The sequence below is a fragment of the Perna viridis genome, chromosome 1 (assembly GCF_037379345.1).
Source record: "Perna viridis isolate PV_CMFRI_1.1 ecotype Kerala chromosome 1, ASM3737934v1, whole genome shotgun sequence".
Lineage (NCBI taxonomy): Eukaryota > Metazoa > Mollusca > Bivalvia > Mytilida > Mytilidae > Perna > Perna viridis.
In genome coordinates, this window is record NC_142445.1 from 26,874,941 (window position 1) to 26,894,550 (window position 19,610).

Here is a 19,610-nt window from a genome sequence, read left to right on the forward strand (position 1 = left end):
TCTGGTACTATGCAATCAGAACTCCGCAGCCTTTCTAGTTACACAAAAGAAAAACGTAATGCTGGGTCGTTCTGATTGGGTGCTGTGAAGAAATACACACGAAAATCCAAATGTTTTTTCATGTGGCTTTTGTGCTGTTATTTACTATCGTCTTGAAGATCAATACAATCGCATTTCAATGGTAGGATTTTTTTGAATTTAAGATACATATATGTAAGGGCAGAGCACGAGGTAGGGCCCTTTTGTGTAAATTTGGTACAGGGTGCAGCTGGAGCTGGAAAAAACACCCCATTCATATATTTGTCTGCAAGAAATACATACCCATTGATATATTCTACTATAGTAACTGTGTACCAGGGACTTCATATTTCACTCCCTGTGTGTACCTTACTCCTTTTTGAATTAAGAGACCATTTAGGTTTCCAGCAGGTTGCAGAATAATAAATTATACATTTAATTGTAGAACAGTTGTAGAAAAATGACCCACTGATAAATGACACGCCCATTGACACAGGAAAGGGAAAAACATTATGACCCAGTCATTTCTTTCAACTATAGAAAAATAGATCCATTCCAGCAGCACATCTGTATATTGGAGAGTTCACCAATCTCATTTGTGATGTCATATTCACTAATCTTCATATCATTATGAAATGTTAAGATGATTTAAAGTTGATGACCTATGCCACACAATGGACTTTTTTGTTGTTGTTTATTTGTCTAAAAGGACCTGACTTTAATTGGGAAATATTAATATTCCTCTTATTTCAAATTAATAAATATATTTGTTGCCATTCTCCAGTCCTTTGTCTTTAATTTGGCGCATCACTCATCAAAATCAATCCAAAGTTTTTTGGCAAAGTTACCTTATTTTCAATTTGAGAAATTTGAGAAAATTGGCTAACAAACAGCCAAATAGCAATGGCAGTGTTCTATATAGATTATTATCTATGACTTCTCCCTTCAATACACACTCCCTGCAAAGATATATAATACAAAGAGATAAAGAAATATTGGTATGGGTTAACATGAAGCTAAATTATAGTAGAATGGAAAACTGAAAGTTTTATTTCAATATTTGCAATGTTGCTTTTTTAGTTATGATCTTTTAAATCAATTTGTTGTTGATTAAGTACTGGTAAGTATGAGGTCTCATTTCCTGCTGCGTGTTAATATGAGATTTCAGTTGGTTGCAAATCTCCTGTATATTTTTGTCTCTGGTAAGGCTAATATATTAATGGAAGAACATTCGATTTTTAAAGTTAAGGCTTAGGACTAATTGCTAAAGGCCTAGAGAATAAAAAATATAATGGTAAATGTGGATGTATAAGCCCTCCCCCCCTCCAAAAAAAACCAAAAAAAATCAAAACAACACAATTTTCAGCTATTGTTCCTACTGAGATGTTATGTGGAGTAACAAAAGACAAAAATTGTCAACAATTAAAATCTGCTTTCCAAACTTACAAATCTGAGCACAGCTTGTAATATGAGGGGCCTGATGGGGGTGTCTCGTCACGATTCACAGAAAATAAATTCCCATGATCACGGATCACGAAAATGGAAAAAAAAATCACGAGAACGAAATATATGTCTCAGTCACAAAGAATGAACATAAAACTCCAATGAAAATGATTCACGAACAATGCTTTCATCACAAATCACGAAAAATAAATCTGTAGAAAAGTGGATCACGATAGCGAAAATGCGCCGATCACAAAGAATAAAAATAACCCATCAGGCTCCTCTAGATCTAATATTACCAAATAAAAAGCAAAATTCTATGATCCAACATTCCAGGTTTTTATTATCATTTTTAAAACCTTTCATAAGTACTGTAAAAGTACTTTAACTCATGGATAACAATTTTTGTGGATTATTTCAAACATATTTTATTAAGTAAGTTATTTGCATATTTTTACATCAAGCCAAAATAATAGAATGAAACAAACAATAGCAAATTAATTACAGGATTCAGAAACAAGACTTAAAAGTCTTATTTCAGTCAGTCTCATTTCGTGGATTAGGGAAGAAACACAAGTTTGTGGATTCTTAAATTCGGGTTTTTAAGGTTTCCAGTATACTCATCAAAGGAAATCTCCTTTTCATTGAAAACCAAATATCATGGTTTGGCCTACTCACAAAAACCACAATAATTGGTTACCCAAGAACAGTAGGTTTTATGACACACATAAAGTTTTTGATACATGTACCTCACTTATTTTGTAGAAATGGATACAAATTTAATTAATTCTATATTGTTAAAAAATTGGTTTGAATTACGAGCCAGGTTGTTGTTTTTATTTGTTTGTGCTCTAGGTAAAAAAAAACATCATCATTGTTGCCGGTTTCTGACATTCAGACCAATTACATGTTACAAAATAAATCATTCACCTATAGCTATTTCTAGTTGGTATTAGATGAGGAAAACATATTTTTTGCCAACTTTGAAAAGTTATTAGTCAACAAAACACTTCTTTTCTGAAAATTTCTAGATCAGTTACAGATTTTCTCACAAGCATTAACAAAAATGTATAAATTGATAAATTGTGTAGCTTTGAAAAATACATATTCCAATATATTTAATTCTAAGTGGGCTGTCTAAATAGATGTAGCATCTTGTAATATACCTTGTTTTAATGCCACCGAATTATCATTTAATGAGGTACAAGCCTAATTATTTTCAGTTTAACTTTTCAGTTAAAATAACCAACTTGAAGTGTCAAGTGATACAGTTTTCCTGCAATTGAGATTGAATTATCTCCCTTTCATTTGGCAAAATGGCACATGTAATGTATAACTTAAAATTTAATTTTGTGATGTTCCTCAACACCTACTATTACACAGAACAGAGTTTTATTAAAAAAAAAAAGCAGCTATTGATGAAACATGCAAATTCATTTAGCAACTCTTTTAATTCTCTCTTCTAGAGATGTACCACTGTGCTGCAGCAAGACGGAGATAATCAAAGGAGTCAGATGAGAATGAGGTAATGAAATATGACCCTAAAACTGCTGTTCCCACATCTCAGCTGTTATTATAAGTAAAATGAAGGCTTGTAAATTTAATCACTTTATAACACACACCCATCAGCTGGTAATGGATTCTCATCACTTGTGGAAATATAAAGGTCATTTTTTATGTGGAAGAAACTGTGCTGCTGAGGTTTCTCTTCTTCTGTGAGTGCTAAACACCAGTTTAAACTGGTCTGACTATTGTTCCTGAAAATATTTGGATCTTAAAGTAGAAAGCTGGTTTAAGCTATCTACCGTATCCAGTGTTTAAGGATAAAACAAATTTGGTTACTGCAGGAAAAGTCCAAATGAAAATTAACTTGCTCACAACATGCAAGGATTCTCTCCATGCTTAACATATCCTTTCAAAAAATCAAGATTTCTACTTGCAAAAAAAAAGGAACTATATGAATAACTTTCACATGCTGAAATTGCACTTGTCTCCGGTGATGGGAAAGTGGAATCCTAGAATATTGCCTATCTATAATTAATAAAAAAGTAGAGCAACTCACAATACTAATCTGTCACTGATGAGTTGATTGTATGCATGAACTTCACTACTGCTGTCATTCTTTTTTTAAAATTTTTCCTATTTGAAATGTTAAGTATTTGAGCAGAAATCAAAGATTTATCTTTACAAACATGATCATAATATAATTTTTTTTTCTGAACAATTAGGCATTTAATTATGTTTGAAATTAGTAATGAATCTTTTTTCCTAATGTTATAAAACAAAAATGGTAACTAAAGTTTTTAGTATAAAATTGTAATTATGAAGAGCAGTAACAGACACAAAGAAAAATAACCTTCCCCATAAAGGAAGATAAAGCTATTGTAATCATAAAGTAACAAAATTACCTGTTCATTGTAAAGGGGGGGGGGGGTAACAGATTTGACAGAGCATAAGGGCTAATAAAGAAAGAAGTAATTTTCACTAAAAGTAAAACCTTTGCAATAAAGGAGCAAATACAGTGTTATAATTTGAATTTAAATTGGAGATAATTGGCTGTAAAGGGACTTGATTTTCAGGAAATGTGAAAAAATGTGTACTTTGTTCAAGTAACCTGAAAGTTACTTTACTTATCAGATAAAGAGATGTGTAGGTCATTGGTTCTACCTATTGTTGTCCAAATATTGTACAGATATTGCATGAACATTCTCTGAAATGAGAATTGACTGCTTAAATTTCACAAAATGCCAAACATTTTCTGATATGAGAATTGACTGCTTAAACTTCACAAATAAGAGCATCCATGAAAACTAAAATTTATACAGTATATTTTGTACTACAATGCATTGTGCTGGTAGAGTACTGTTAAGTTGGTAGCACCTACGCATGTATATAAGTATTTGTATTGAGAACTAGAAGTACATGTAATCGTGGGTTTAAATTAGTGAGGGTGAGAGGTCTAGGACCCTTAACCTCTGACCTAGGACTTTTAGTTAGCTAAGTCCTGGACTGTCAAACCTTTTTAAAACTTTTTATTTCCATCAAGTGGACCCTGAATAAAGTCCAGGACCTTTCACATTTTAAAGTAAATATTAAACCCTGGTAATACTTAATTTTCAAAATTAGTAAATGGAGAAATCTTCCATGTATACAATCATCTATTTGATATGACATGATTTCTGAAACCAAGACATGAAAATGCTTCACCCTAAACTTAATGTAATAATTATCAAAGATGCCTGGAGGAAAAACAGGAAAGCTGACAGAGTTAGTTGTAAATGTTCAGTTTTTGTTGATATTCCATAACATGAGAAGAAAACATAAAAGTAGTAGATACTTAATGCCCTAACAAATCTCTCATCTTATCTCATCCTGTCAGTATAGTGATATTTCCTTAAAATTAATTAAATTTCCAGAGATCAAGATTATTTTTGAAACAAAAAAGCACCTAGATGCACTGTTTTTTACTTTATGGGGAAATATAATCCCAATTTCAAGTACAAGTTGAAATGTTACTAGGGTACATTGTTTTTTCTGTTTGCTTTGTATTTTGAATATAGTTTTTCAGTGTACGTTTCGTTTTTGTGTGTTGTTGCAGAACTGTTTTAAAGGTATTCAACTATTTATTATCTTACAATCTCTTGATAGTTGTTTTTATACCTTGCCACACAAGTGGGGAGGTATTAATTATGATATACCCTCTGAAACTTGCATGCCCATCTGATGTCTGTCTGTCTGCCCCAACTAATGTTTTTTTTAAAACTTAGCACAGTTGTTTTATACAACAAAATACAAGTTAAAATAAATTTTCAGCAAAATCCAAAATGTATTTTCGAGTTAAGCCATTTTGAACATTTTGCCATCCTCCTTTTTTCACTATTACATGGGGATGTTCCACTTAATGTTCCATTAATACCCTTTTTTCTTATTAAGACACATTATGTGAAATCTCTGTGAACTAAAAAGACATAAAATATTTGGATTTTAGATAAGATTAAACAGTTATAATTTGTTGCATTGGCTTTGATGGTCTTGAATAATGTATGTAAATGGCAATTATTCCCTCCTGTAGACATTGAACCTTTTGCAAAGCATTAAATGTGAAAATATATAATGGCTACAAGCAACAAATTAAATTTGCAAATACCAGTATAACAATTTCCAGTTTTGAAGGGCCTTTTTATCTTTATCCCTGTTTATGATCAGTCTGAATGTTGTCTCTCATCAGATGCATTTTTTCCTACCAAACCCATTTTACTTTTATACCCTGTCACACAAAATGATACCCTTCAAAAAGTTACATATCTGTCTTTCCCCCAAAAGCTAGCTTCTAGATGATAAATAGAGAATGGATAAATGAATTTTTTGGAAACTTTACATATTTGTTTAGTATCATAAAGTAGGTAAGAAAGTAAGTATTTTTTATTTATAGTCATGTTTCATATTAACAATAAACATAAGCTCTCATGAGCTTTTATAAAGACTTAACATATCCAGTTTCATTTTCACTGTAAATACAGTTCATTTTTCAGCAAAATATAAAATGTGATTTTTGAACATTTTGCCATTCCCCTTTTTTCACCATTAACTGGTGGAGTATCACTCAGTGTATATGTACCATTAATGCCCTATTTTTTCATCATGGAACCTTTCCTTCTGTTAAAATTCAGAAAAAAATAATCTTTATCCAAATACTTTTCATCTGCAATTGAAAATTGGAAAGAGTAAATAATATTTTCATCTTCCTCTTACTTTCTTACATTAAGAAAGATTAATTGTAAAACTGAAAATTTGAAGTAAATAGCCTAACTCCATTATTTGATATTTTCCCTGCCATTATTATGAACGCTTATATTGTCCATACAGAATGTCCATTATCAGCTGACAGAGATAATTGTGTAACAGATACTTGCATCTTGTACTGAAGTGTCACAATCGTCACATCAGGTGTATAACATTAAATACATGTCATTGATTATTCTGGATGAATGGTCCTTATCAATTCAAGTAAATTTCCTTCTAATTAATACAAATTAATTATCTGTTTATTTCAGCAGCTGTCATGCTTTACTTATCAGATAAAGAGATGTGTAGGTCATTGGTTCTACCTATTGTTGTCCAAATATTGTACAGATATTGCATGAGTTCTGGAGATGGTTGAGGAATAAATTACATGTACTTGTATTTTGTTCAATGGTATGTATATTGAACTGATATTATTATGTGTTTGTGAAATATATCATTTTACTTTTTTGTTGAGGTCCATATAGTTAGCATTTCAAAAGAGAGAAAAAATGAAAGATGCAATGTATTTACATGTACTACATTTAAATACATTGAAAAAAAAAGGAACTTTGCTTCATCATGTAAATGCATGTTTTGTTGACATTTTTGAAGAAAAATATATGTTGAGCAAATTTTGAATTGACAAAATTATATTTTAAATTGTCTGGAAGCATTGAAATGGTGATTTTTAATATAGATTATCCTGAAGCATCTGTAACATAGATATATCTTGACTGCTTATATAGGGAAAGTGCAGGAAAATTTTCCTGCCATTTTTCAGCAGTACATTTCAACTAAATTTGATCTATCAATATCTTAAAAAGGCAATTTTTACAAGCACTCTGATGGTTATTTCTGGTGGTTATCAGGTATAATTAATTGATTAATGCTATAAAATCTGCGTTTTTTCCCTTCATGTGCCACACCGTATATACATTTTGCCCGATTCTTAGATGGAGAAGTACTTAAAGTCCAAAGGAGTTTGGACAATTTTTTACTGTACATGTCATAAGGCTTGAAATTAAGGACAAGTCTTCACCATATCAATTAAATGTGTCCTTTATTTATTAAATGTATCCTGCTTTATTTAAAGGATGTACTATTGTCTAATCTATGCTACATTGATCAGGAGTTTTATTTGTATAGAAAACTATGGTGTTTTAGTTCTTGTCCTTGGGTTTAGGTGATCTATTGGTGTACAGACATACACATGTATTATGTCATCTTAGAAAGTGTTTGTCTTTTGATACACAGAAACTGTAGCCTTTTATGACAAAGATTTGAAACAGCTGTCTTTGTGCAGTTTTGAGTATGCCAATCCTTAGTTCTTGGCCATAAATCAAACAATATTTTTAATAAAATGTGTGAAACATACACAATGTCATGAAATCAGTGTTACTTTGAAAGAATAGAAAGGCATTAAAGCTTATTTCATCTTTGTCAGAGTTATCTTTTCTTGGCTTTTAGTAGTAATGCATTGTTGGAGTAATAAGGAGAGTTTATATATGCATTGTATGGACAATTTTCTTTGTAATTGGAAAGATATTAATAGAAGTTATGTGGATATCAATTTTTAGAATTGAGTTCGGGGGGAAGTCCTCCATTTTTTCTGTAATTTTTGGTTTTGTCTAGTGTACATAATAATAATACATTCATTTTGTTTAGTTTTTATACTATGAGGGTATAGGGACTCTCAGGAAATGGTTTGCATTTATAACAAGGAAAATGGATATTTTTGCACAGAAAAAAAAAGGTTTTCGGTAATAGGTAAATGGACATTTAAATAAGAACTGTTATTTATTTGGTACCAATTTTCATGGTTTTCATGTAAGATTGGTCAAACTACAATTTCTTTTTCCTTACAAATGTAATATGGCCCCTAGTACTAATACTTTTACCAGTATCTGCTCCTTTTGAATTCACCAAAGAAATAAAAAACTGAGTATGACTATTAGATTATTTAATATTTTTTCAACGAGAGGGAGTTTCTCATGCTTATCTCGTCGGGCAGCCTTGACGCAAGATGAGATGAGCATGAGAAACTCCCGCAAGTTGAAAAAAATATTAATAATCTGTTTATCTCTGTTTTGCTGAATTGTAAGGTATTAATTTTCTTTTACTTTCATTTCTGACCCAAATATGAAAGTTTTATAAGCGCTGCAAAATTTCCTTTCGGACTCTATTGTTAGGTGATGTGCTACGTGATGTCACGTATGTTGTGCAGCTGTGATACACTTTATTTGAAAAAAAAAATCGGTTAACTATGATGGTCGTGTTTAAAATTTTTGGAATAATTTTGAGATTTATTCATTCTAATCGGGTAAGTTACTGTATTAAATCATTATCCATTGTAGACGAGAAAATATTGCCACAAATTCTGTATTATTACACACGCAGTAAATGAACAGACAGTTATTTGGGTCGTCCAATATTCCTACGCTGTTGATTGTATATCATGTGAGGACATAGAAACTAGTGATAATTTTCATTCTCACTCCGCTGGTGTGAGATTGAAAATTATCGTCTGGCAAGATCAAAGGGATTTTAAAGAAAATAGCGATAAATAAGACTAACGTTGTTTTAAGACTTAAATTAGTGAAATTGTTTTTCAAACCATGCAGTCCAACAAAACGCATAATTGGAAACTTGGTCATTTACTGGGATGGATCCAGGATTTGAGGTAAGTTGGAAGAGGGTGTAAATTCAACAATCTCCAAGCAGTGCATTGTGCAAAATGTTATTTGGGGGTTCACAATTTTGGAGGTGGGGTAGGGGATGAGTGTCCACTCCTCCCCTTTTGAATCTACTATTTACTGACTGACCATGTTTAATTTAACAGGTTTTACTGTATAAGTATTTCTTTTGCATATTTAAACCACATCTAGCCACTGTTAATAATCTTTAAATGCCAATTTTTTACATTCTTTTTGGTGAGTTATGAAACTTTAAGTTAGAAACTTGAGAAAACTACAAAGGTTCATGTCAGAAATAAAATCATATTTTACACTGATAACATCAATGTATTGGATGTAATAAATTGCAAAATAGCGAAACTGTATATAATTAGAACAAACGATTATAGGATGATGGCCGAGTGATGGTACAATAAGTTACGAGATGAAAAGACTCGCTGAAGTGTTTCTGTCGCTCTCTTCTCAAGCAAACGAATACAGGTACTTTGACACATTTGTGTCACATTGATCAAAAGGTGATCATCTTAAATTTCTATTACTGTTTACTTTCCATTGTGAAAGTGAACCTTTATGCATAATTTTTAGATCCGTATGAAAAACCAGCATGAAATTTGATGCAGAGGTTAAGGACATGACCTTTGGAGTAAGTTTAAAACTTTAATCTGAAGTATTTTTATGAAAATTTCAATTATGATTGATAGCTGGGATTTAATATTATACTTTCATATTGGGTATGTTGAGTAAACTTTCCATATTTGTTATGAAAACATTCCACCTATCTGAATGTATTAGTTTCATATTTCCCAAGAATAATATCTTAAATTGATTGTCATATAAACTCCTTAATTTTGTGGTAAAATTAAAGTATGGAATGTAGGTCTATCTTTTAGTATTTTCTAGGTGACATATTCATATAGTTTGTTGGTGATTATAATTGAAGAAAACTTTTCACTGCCAGAACTGAAAACTTTTTTTGCATTTTTGCATCATATGTACAAATTTGCCTAGCACATTTTTTGAGACTCATTTACCAACTTTCTTTGAATAATAAAAAAACAGTTCTCTTACATACTATACATGCATTTTTACTATTTAAAAAAAGTATTATGGGTGTGGTTATTTAGTAGCTTGTAGCAACAAATGAAGACCCCCTTTTTCTAAGCTCTCAAGTACTAGTTCATATAAAAGTTAGACACTGCCCATTGTAGAGGTGATTCATTGTGTAGATGTACTCGCTGAATAAATGATGCTTTTTCAGTCTACTTATGCTATTCCTTTTCGTAAGGATGATAGTTTTCTGTATGTGGATCTGCATTTTTGAGGAAATTGCACATTCATAACCCACTAAAATCAACCAGATCAAACCAAATCAAGAATGATAACTGGTGCAAATAGTCAGTTACCTAATATGTCATCAATTTAGTAATTTTACTTTCATTTTAGAAACTAAATGCAAGAGAAAAACTTAGCTTTAAAGGCACCATTATATTCTTCTTGGATATAAATCCAAAACTGCAGGGGTTAGGGGATTGAGCTTTAAGGGGATATAACCCTTTTTCCCCTCATATTTTTAGGGAAGCGCCCTAAATCGGATAATGGCTGCCATGCAACTGTTTTTGCATGCTTTTGGTAACCATTGTTTCTTACAGTCATTGGTTTAAAATATAGGTTGGCTTTGTCATGAAGTTTGTCAAGTAACGGAGATTGTGGGTGTTCTTGCTTTCGTTAATTGGTAAAGTTATATCATATCCTCAGTAAACACAACAAAGATGATCATAGAAATTAAAGATTATTTATTGACAGAAAGTATCTATTAAGAAACTTAAAACTTATACTTCTAATGTTGTCATTTGGCTTCAAGTAATGATACAGATTGATCTTTGTCATGAAGTTGGTCAAGTGGCTGAACCTGTAGGTGTCCAGTTTCATTAATTGGAAAAGTTATATCACATCTTTAGTTACATAATGAAAATTATCTTCCGAATGTTGTTCATTGGCAGAGAGAAACTAGACACAAGGCAAAAACCATGATTAAAAACCTACGGTTGATTATGGTTGATTAAATTTGTACCATAATGAAGGAAGGTGCTAGGGAAGCATAATGAATCATTAGGGGTCCAGTGGTGGCCAAAAACCATTGATCCTATTTTTGTCAATTTATTATGAAGATGCTGTGAACAATAGGAGGTCAAAGATGAACATATTTCACATGGAAAAGTTTGTAATTTAATCAAAATGACTAGTATCCCTTGTCAAACCTAACACCTGTGAAAGGTAAATTAATCGTTAGGGACAGGTATCAAACCTGGAATTATAAGATTAATTTATCTTGTCACTGACCACCCAAGGATTTATCACGTTTGTAGCATTAAAGCTTAAAGGATTGTCCTAACCAGGATATTCGTATTGTCCAGTGTCGTGAGGTTAATAATTTGAGTCAAGTGGATAGCATTTGAAATAATGACTATTATATTTCAAGATTTGTTACTCATGTGGGAAAAAGCAGAGCAATTTAACACTTCCATGATATTTTTAGAGGAAAAAAGATTAAGTACAGTGTTATGCTAAATCATTTCTTGTTCATTACATATTCATTATTTTTTTTTAAATGTATTCCTCACTGTCATCATCATTGATGAAATGTTAGGATGGAATAATTTCTTGCAAAAAAAAGCTTTTCTTTAGAATTTGTTATGGTAAGGCATATATAAATTCTGCCTTTTTTAGCCTTCTTGTCATCCACATGTTGTTCACATATGAATTAGCAGTCTTTACAAAAATCAGATGGGAGGTGATTCATGCATGTCAAAAACCCATCAATTTCAGTTTTATTTCTTGTTCAGAAACAGTTACTGATCACATAACCTGTCTTATTTTTTCATTTGGGGGTTGTGCTTTTGAGATAAAATTTATATAGATTGTACATGAAATTAGGACTTTGCAAGAGTTACTGTTCCTGATTTAGTTGATTTTAGTAGGAGATGAATATATGGTATTCTCAAAAGTGCAGATTTAAATAAGGAAATGATTATCGTTAAGTGAAAATATAGCATATATAGGCTGAAAAACCATCGTTTGTTCGGTGGGGTTTTCTACACCACGAATCACTTTACCACTGGCAGTGAATTTTATATGGACTGGTACTTAATTCACTTTTTAATGCATTTTTCATCCTGAAGGTTAAGAACAGCTGTACATGTACTTTTTGATGTTAATCTTGAAAAAAATATTGACTGAAAAGTACAGGTGAGAGCTTTATAATAAACTTAGGGAACTACCATTTGATTTTAATGGGGGTGTTATGGAGGAGTTGTGGGGAATAGGATGGAACTTGAAATAAAATGGCAGGACTTGTCTTTTAAGAAAAAGACAAGAAAAAAGCAGGATAGAAAAATCATCATAGCCTCCCTCCACCCCACACCCCCCCCCAACAAACACACATAAATTTCAAATGGTTGCTCACTTAGAAGAGAAAAACACAAAAAAACAACAGAACATTGTGTAATTTGTTTTCAGTCTCCAATAGAGAAGCTTACCATCATGCATAACACATCATGGTGACCTAAACTTAAAATTTTCACCTGAGAAAACTAAGATCTGAGTGTTAATAAAAACTGTGATATAATTCTTGTTGCATAGTTTATTTAACAATACCTTCATGAAAAAGTAGGGCTTTGATTAGGTCTAACACACTTAATCATATTTAATGTTTATATGAAATCACAGAAATGTATTGGACTGTAATCTCCTTATACGATACTGTTATGATAAGGGATTATTACAGTGATAGATGTTGGTAGAAATACTAGTACTTTATTTTCTATAGATTGAAACTTTGAAAGGAATGTAAAGGATGCAGGCAATTCTCAAAAAAATCTCACGGATATTGAAACTGAAATGGTTTAACTGTGAAACCCTGTATGTCTATACATTTGAGATCACATGGTTTTCACTGGTGTAAGTGTTGCAAAGTTCATTTTTGGCTTTAGTCAGAATGATATTAGATTGTTCAGTGCTATGAATTACAGGACCGAAAGTACAGGGCGATCTGGACATGAGAAGAGCTTTCTAAGTTTTCTAAGTCCCCAAATTAAATCAGATTAGACATTTTACTGAAATACAGAAATAAAACATAATTGAATCCCTGCAAATGAAGTTTGGGTGGGGGTACATAGGTTTCCCCCTGTCTGTCCGTCTGTTTGTCTGCAACTATTTTCTAAGTAGCTTGCAGCATTTTTATGAAACTTTGTGAGATGAAATATAACCACATGGAGATGAGCATACTGTCAGGAATTTAAGTTTGGGCAAAAATTGTAGAAATAACGGCTGGTAGACTTAATTGTTTTTAAGCAAAATTTGGTAAATGACTTGCAGAATTGTTATGAAACTTGATGGAGTATTTAATTGCCATATTAGTATGTACATACTGGCAGAAATTTATGTTTGGGCAAAAATTGTAGAAATGACGCTGTCAGCAAATCTTGGTCTCATGTGTTGTACACAGCTCCTCTCGGATGAATTGCAGGATGGTAATGAAAGTCAATGAAGTGTTCGATTATCATATTGCCGTGTGCATATTGTCAGAAATTTATGGTTACAGTAAATTTGCAGTAATATTCTGTTACTGTGTCGTCGACAACAAAAAAATTGTACTGATATTTGTTTGGAGTTCTTAGTCAATCCCCCATAAAAAATTGTGTCCGGTATGAATAGTATGTTCACATTCGTCCCCAAATGTTCAGGGTTCAACAGGCTGCAGGGGTATTAGTCCTTTTAGGGGAAATGTCTTGTTTATATATCCTTACATTGTAATCCTGTACAAAAGATTTTAGGCTGTAGAGGTTTCTGGACTACTCAGGTATTACATTAGATTGGTTTTACTGTAACAGAAGTCTACATGAAGAAATACATGTCATTCTGAATTATTATCCATAAAATAAATGAATTGCTACCATTTATTTTTATTAAAGGTGTCAGATTGTATAGGGTCCCTGGATTAATACAGGTTTGGATTATACAGGTTTCAGAGAAATAAGTCTACACAATGAAACATCTGTCATTCTATATTATCTATAAAATAAATTGCTACTCTTTCTTTTTTAAAAGGTGTCAGATTGTAGAGGTGTCTGGTTAATACAGGTATTGCATGAGCCAGGTTTCACATCAACATATTTCTACATGAAGAAATTCATGCCATTATATTACTCATAAAATAAATAAATTGCTATTATTTCTTTTTCAAAAGGTGTCAGATTATAGGGGTGTTTGGTTAAATACAGGTGTTGCACAAGGCAGGTTTCAATTCAACATATTACTGAATGAAGAAATACATGCCATTATATTACCCGTAACATAAATAAATTGCTATTATTTCTTTTTCGAAAGGTGTCTGATTGTACAGGTTTCTAGATTAATACATGATTGCATAGACAGGTTTTACTGTACTCGATGTTTACATGAAGAAATACATGCCATTATATATTATTGTCCATTATCATTTTCTTCACCAAGTGACAAATGAATTTATGGAAATTATATTTAATTGAGATAATTAGTAATTAGCTAGCTTGACAAGGCTAATGATTTAAGAAACAGTTAAAGTTTGCTCTACATGTTCCAGAACATGTATATGTTATAACCAGGACTGTATCATATGACAAGTATCAGCCGTGCCATGTCAAGTCAAGTTTTCATCACTTGTCTTTAAAACTTCTTATCCCATTGAAGATTAAATATTCTTCTTGCAGATAATTGGAAGAAACAGAGTCATTTGTTAATATCAGTGAAGTTTTTGTTCAATGCATATTGTGGATAAATGCTGGAGTACTATAGAATATAAAATTGTTTTTGGTGGTGGCTTTTTTTGGCCTACATTTTGTAGCAGGTAGGATGATTAGCTTTCACTTTGTTTTGAGTTTTAAGTTTTATGTATTTTATATAGCTTTACAATGTATCTTTTTAATTCATTAAAAATTTAAAGAAATCATAGGAAATCAATTACTAAATTTTAAGCCATGAATGTACCCTTGTAATAAGCAATATTTTGTGTGATGGAGACAATATCATGTTTAAACTAGTCATGTTTCAAGCTCATAAATAGTTCCATTCTTGTCTCAAAGTGTTTAGGTATCTAGATGCACTTGATTGAGTATTTTGTAAAAACAATTATACAGACCCAGTCTAGTACAAAACTTACAAAACTGTAACTGATTTGATTAATTGGTCAGAGTACAGACTGACAGACTCAGAAATGGTGCTTGAAAAGACCTTTCATGCTTCTATAACCCTGACTCAAACACTACCGGGTACTTTAGAAAAGAAAAAAAAACATTGCTAAGCAGAGACAAGCATTTTGTGGAGAAGTTTGTTGAAAATCAATATTTCATGTAAAAACTACACTTTTATCCTGTAAACATGAAAATACAAATGAGCTGGTAGGCAGAGTGATGAAGTGGTGGTTTAGTCATAGGAGCATGAAATATCCAGCACCACTTCAGAGTCTGTTAGTCTGTACATCCGTTCTTTTTTGCCCTGCCACAGCATCATAAGTAGTAGATGTACAATTTCCAGAGATGCACCATACAAACTCTGTATTGTGAGTCATTGTGGGAGAAGGTCTTAAAAATGCTCCCAAGTCACTCATTCCCATTATTCATGTTTCTTAATATAGTTCTAATTTTTGTTTTTGCTTTCAGAATTTAGCATTGCATAATAATCCTTGTGTTTTATATCTTACTTTACTGCATTTTTTAATTAATAGTTTTTAAAAATTTCTTAGATTCTCAAATTGAATTAGAACTTTGCATTGAAGTTGATTTCACTGAAATTTGTTATGGTTAATACAACAATGTATAGCTGTATTCTGGATTTTATATATTCATTTTCTCAAACTGTTATGACTCAATGACAATAGTGGTTTTTATATACCAATCTTAAAGAAAGGAAACAGAAAAAATAAACAGCTGTTTGTTTATTTGGCTGGAGAAAGAAAATAAAAGCTGAATTTAACTGCAAAAAAAATGTTCAATAAACATTTTAGTGACAGAGATGATTATTTATTTTGGTAGTAACCTAACAAATTTTAATCTCTTATTAAACACAGATGCAGCCTCTATTGTATGTTAATTCTCAAGTTCAACTATTGGTAAAATTCTCTATTTGATTTTTAGTATAAATACTTAAAGTGAAGGTGTTTATTCTAGTAAAGGAGAAGTAATAACAAATTATTTCTGTCTATAGAATTACGGGTACTTATTTGCACGGTTGTAGCTTTTATTTTGATTATGTGAAGAGAAAACTTTATGACACTTTATTGGACAGGTAAGGTGTTTTTAATAGATATATGGGTAAAATTATTTTTGTAAAAGTACTAAATGAATTTGAAAATTTTCTCTGAATTGGGCAATGTTAATATTTTTATCAATAAGTGTATAATATTGAAATCTTTACTGTATGCAGTAAATACATTTCAATTAACAATTTTTATATAGAAATTAAAAAATAATGTTTGATTTCCCAAACCAATGTCCTTTTGTTTGGGAAATTGAAATAAAAGTACTTTCCCAGTATCTACTTGAACTTGCATTAATTGGTAAAAGATATTGATAAGTTAAATTTGTCACAGTTCTCTACTAAATATTACGAACTTTTTCTACCCCTTGCTTGTGAAGTGGGAGGTATGTAGTGATCATGGTGTCTGTCGGTTTATTAGTCTGTTTGTCCCCTCTTCTCATCTACAACTGCTCTGAAATCACGCAATAAAATTTGATGATACTTTCACAGATTCTTGATTACATGATCCCACTGTGCACCTCCTAATTTGTTTTTCCATCTCAATGCTTAAATAACGTCATGGGTACCCTATATAGTTTACTTTGAGGGGAGCATGGGTATCACCAAGTGAGCTTTACTCACAGTTTTTTCTAGTTTCTTCTGTTGTCATGCATTACTTATGCACATTAGCAGAACACAGACCGATAGAGCAAAGAGTTGAGTAAAAAAATAATGTTGTGAACATTTTTCAACAAGTCATATTTTTAATTTTTTAATCTTTCTTATCACCCATAAACCAAGCCATGGCAAGCTTGAGGAACGTGGTAACCACAGTGCACCATTGTGGTTGCATTAAGTATCAGATATGGTTTACCACAAACCCATAATGCAGAAAGCTCATATTTAGAATTTGTTGTGGTGATTAAAATGAACATTCAACAGTATGGTAATAACTTGTAACATAATGAATATAAATCAGATAGGATCTAATAATTAGAGACAGTTTAATAGTGATAGACCTCATTAGTATTTCATTTTTCCACTGGCATCTGTATATAAGGGGAGATAATTTTATGATAGACAGGGGGTGATTAACAGGTTTCTGGTGGTCATGGGTTTTGTTAAGGTTTGATTACAGTAGATATGAAAGTGCATACCTTTCATCTTTTCACAGCATGTCTAAGAATCTGCTTCTAAGATTTTTCTTATGTATTTACAAACATTGTCATAACATTTTAGTGTGTTTATCAGTGATATGGGATTTTACCTCTGTATTTCATTTCTTGTGTCACTTTATTATTAATTACTTGTAAATAGCTCTGATTTAATTACTAGGAATATGGATTATTAAATAATTAGCTAGAGTAATTATCCAAAAATATTGGTACCAATTTTTGATGTAATAGTTCTATTGTAACATCATGGCTTGATAGTGTCCTTTTTACACAAAAATAGGATTTTTAATGTTTCTTTAGTTTTTAATATAATATATAAGGAAAATGAATATGGTGACTATGTCAAAGAGACAACAACCCCACTGGAATTAGACATGCCAGCTGAAATCCACCCATGGTTTCTTTGATGAATGCTGAGGAAACCCTCACACCACTTGGCAGCCCCAAAACAATATGCCTCCCCCATCTCCTTCAATCTCGAAAGTTTTACCTGCATTCATGTGTGTCCCTTCTGTCGTAGGGATGCATTTTGTATACTATTTTTCGGTTTATATGTAGGTATTTCTATCTATGTTCTTTGTTATATTTAATGAATCACATATGCAAAACCTTGAACAGTTTTTGCATGCAGTTCAGTTAATTCATATCTTGTAAGGCGATTGTTTACATAACTTTTCATAATTTGATTTCTGGGATGTAACATGTTGCCCCATCAGAAAATGGGGTTAGGTATTTTTATCAAAAATGATTTTTGATGATCAGATAGACCAGTACTTTAGTTCTTCAGTGTCACACCATACACATTCCTTGTCATAGTCTTAACAACCAGTCTTTCTGAAAATCAGACAGAAAATGATATCAAAAACCCATCAAATTCAGTTTTATTTCTTGTTCAGAAACAGTTACTGATCACATGACCAGTCTTAGTTTTTCATTTGGCTGTTGCGCTTTTGAGATAAAAATTACATTTGTATTTAAATTGTACATGAAGTTGGTAATTTGCAAGAGTTATTCTTGGTTTGGTTTCATTTGGTTGATATCAGTGGGAGATGAATGTATGACTTTCTAAAAAGTGCAGATCTAAGTGCAGAAATGATTATCGTAATGTGAAAGTATTGCATATGTAGACTAAAAAAGCATCTTTTGTTCGGTGGGTTTTCCTTTACCATGAATCACTTTACCATTAGCAGTGTCTGAATTTTATGTGGACTGGTACTTAAACTAAAGTATTTCATGACCTTTCAAGACTTCAACAGAAAAAAGTCTTTTTTAATGAAAGATGTCAATACCTTTCAAGATTTGACACAATATCTTATTTCACAATGATGAATGTGAGTTTAAGAAAACTTCAGAAAAAAGAAATTTTTAGGAAACCAATTAGTTTTTACAAGTGCTTCAAATTTCAACACATTTCACACAAAATTAAAAATACTAAATTCTTTCTTTAAAAGTGTAACTGACCATTTTAAGAAAGAAATTCAGAGATGATAAGAAACTCATCCATTTTAAAATTTCTGATTTTATGTTGAAAGAGGTCACATTTTATTGAAAAAAATGAAAGTTTTTGAAATTTAAAATCTCGGTGTGATTTAAATATGATATTCATGTTTTAAGTGATACAGAAAATTATGCCTTTGGCCAAATTGGACCATACTTGTTCACAATGTTTACAAAGTTGTACAGGTGGTCCCTCCCACTGCACTTTATCATTGTCATGTTACTATTGCTGGGGGTCAGGGATTATAATTATGACCGCCCCTCCCAGCTTTAACATTTCACAGTCTATTACTCTCTATGTTTACAACATGTAACCTCATGACATGAAGGAAATCTGTTTTTCTTTAATCTTTCGTGTAACAGTGATTATTGTGGATTAACTTCGTTTCTGGAGTATCAATTAAATTGAGAAAGGTAAGAATATTCTCAGTTTGACTTTCGGAATTATATTTTAAATTAATTTCTGGTTGTGATAGTTTTGATCACATTGTATGATAGGAGTTGTGTGTATTCATTCTGTGTCTAGAAGCAGTGGAAACTTCCTAGTACATGTAATATTTATACAGGTAGGAATTAAAACTTTTTTGGTTTTGATTGATTATAACCAAATATAACAAAACAATAGCATTTCGGTATAGTGTTTAATGAGCTGGTTCCCAAAGTTTTTAAGTACTTTTCCGTCTAAGAATCAGGCAAAATGTGTATAAAGTGTGGCTCATGAAGAAAA

The 19,610-nt window shown here is 31.6% G+C and overlaps 1 protein-coding gene and 1 long non-coding RNA gene across 6 annotated transcripts in view; both read left to right on the top strand.

Moving 5' to 3' along the window:
* Positions 1-15: 15 nt before the first annotated feature.
* LOC148628015 (uncharacterized) lies at positions 16-6,649 on the top strand. The gene is made up of 3 exons (XR_015919329.1): positions 16-181; positions 2,928-2,986; positions 6,516-6,649. It is a non-coding gene; the product is annotated as an uncharacterized LOC148628015 (long non-coding RNA).
* Positions 6,650-8,485: 1,836 nt separating this feature from the next.
* Positions 8,486-19,610, top strand: part of LOC148628016 (cadherin-like and PC-esterase domain-containing protein 1) — a 37,950-nt gene continuing 26,825 nt past the window's right edge. For 2 of the 5 annotated variants that reach the window (XM_088583276.1, XM_088583314.1), the window contains exon 1: positions 14,684-14,823. The gene's annotated coding sequence lies outside the window, so the exon portion shown is untranslated. Of the gene's footprint in view, positions 8,567-8,784; positions 8,927-14,683; positions 14,824-19,199; positions 19,298-19,610 lie in introns of those variants that run through there. The other 3 variants (XM_088583309.1, XM_088583285.1, XM_088583300.1) reach the window with 3 other exon arrangements.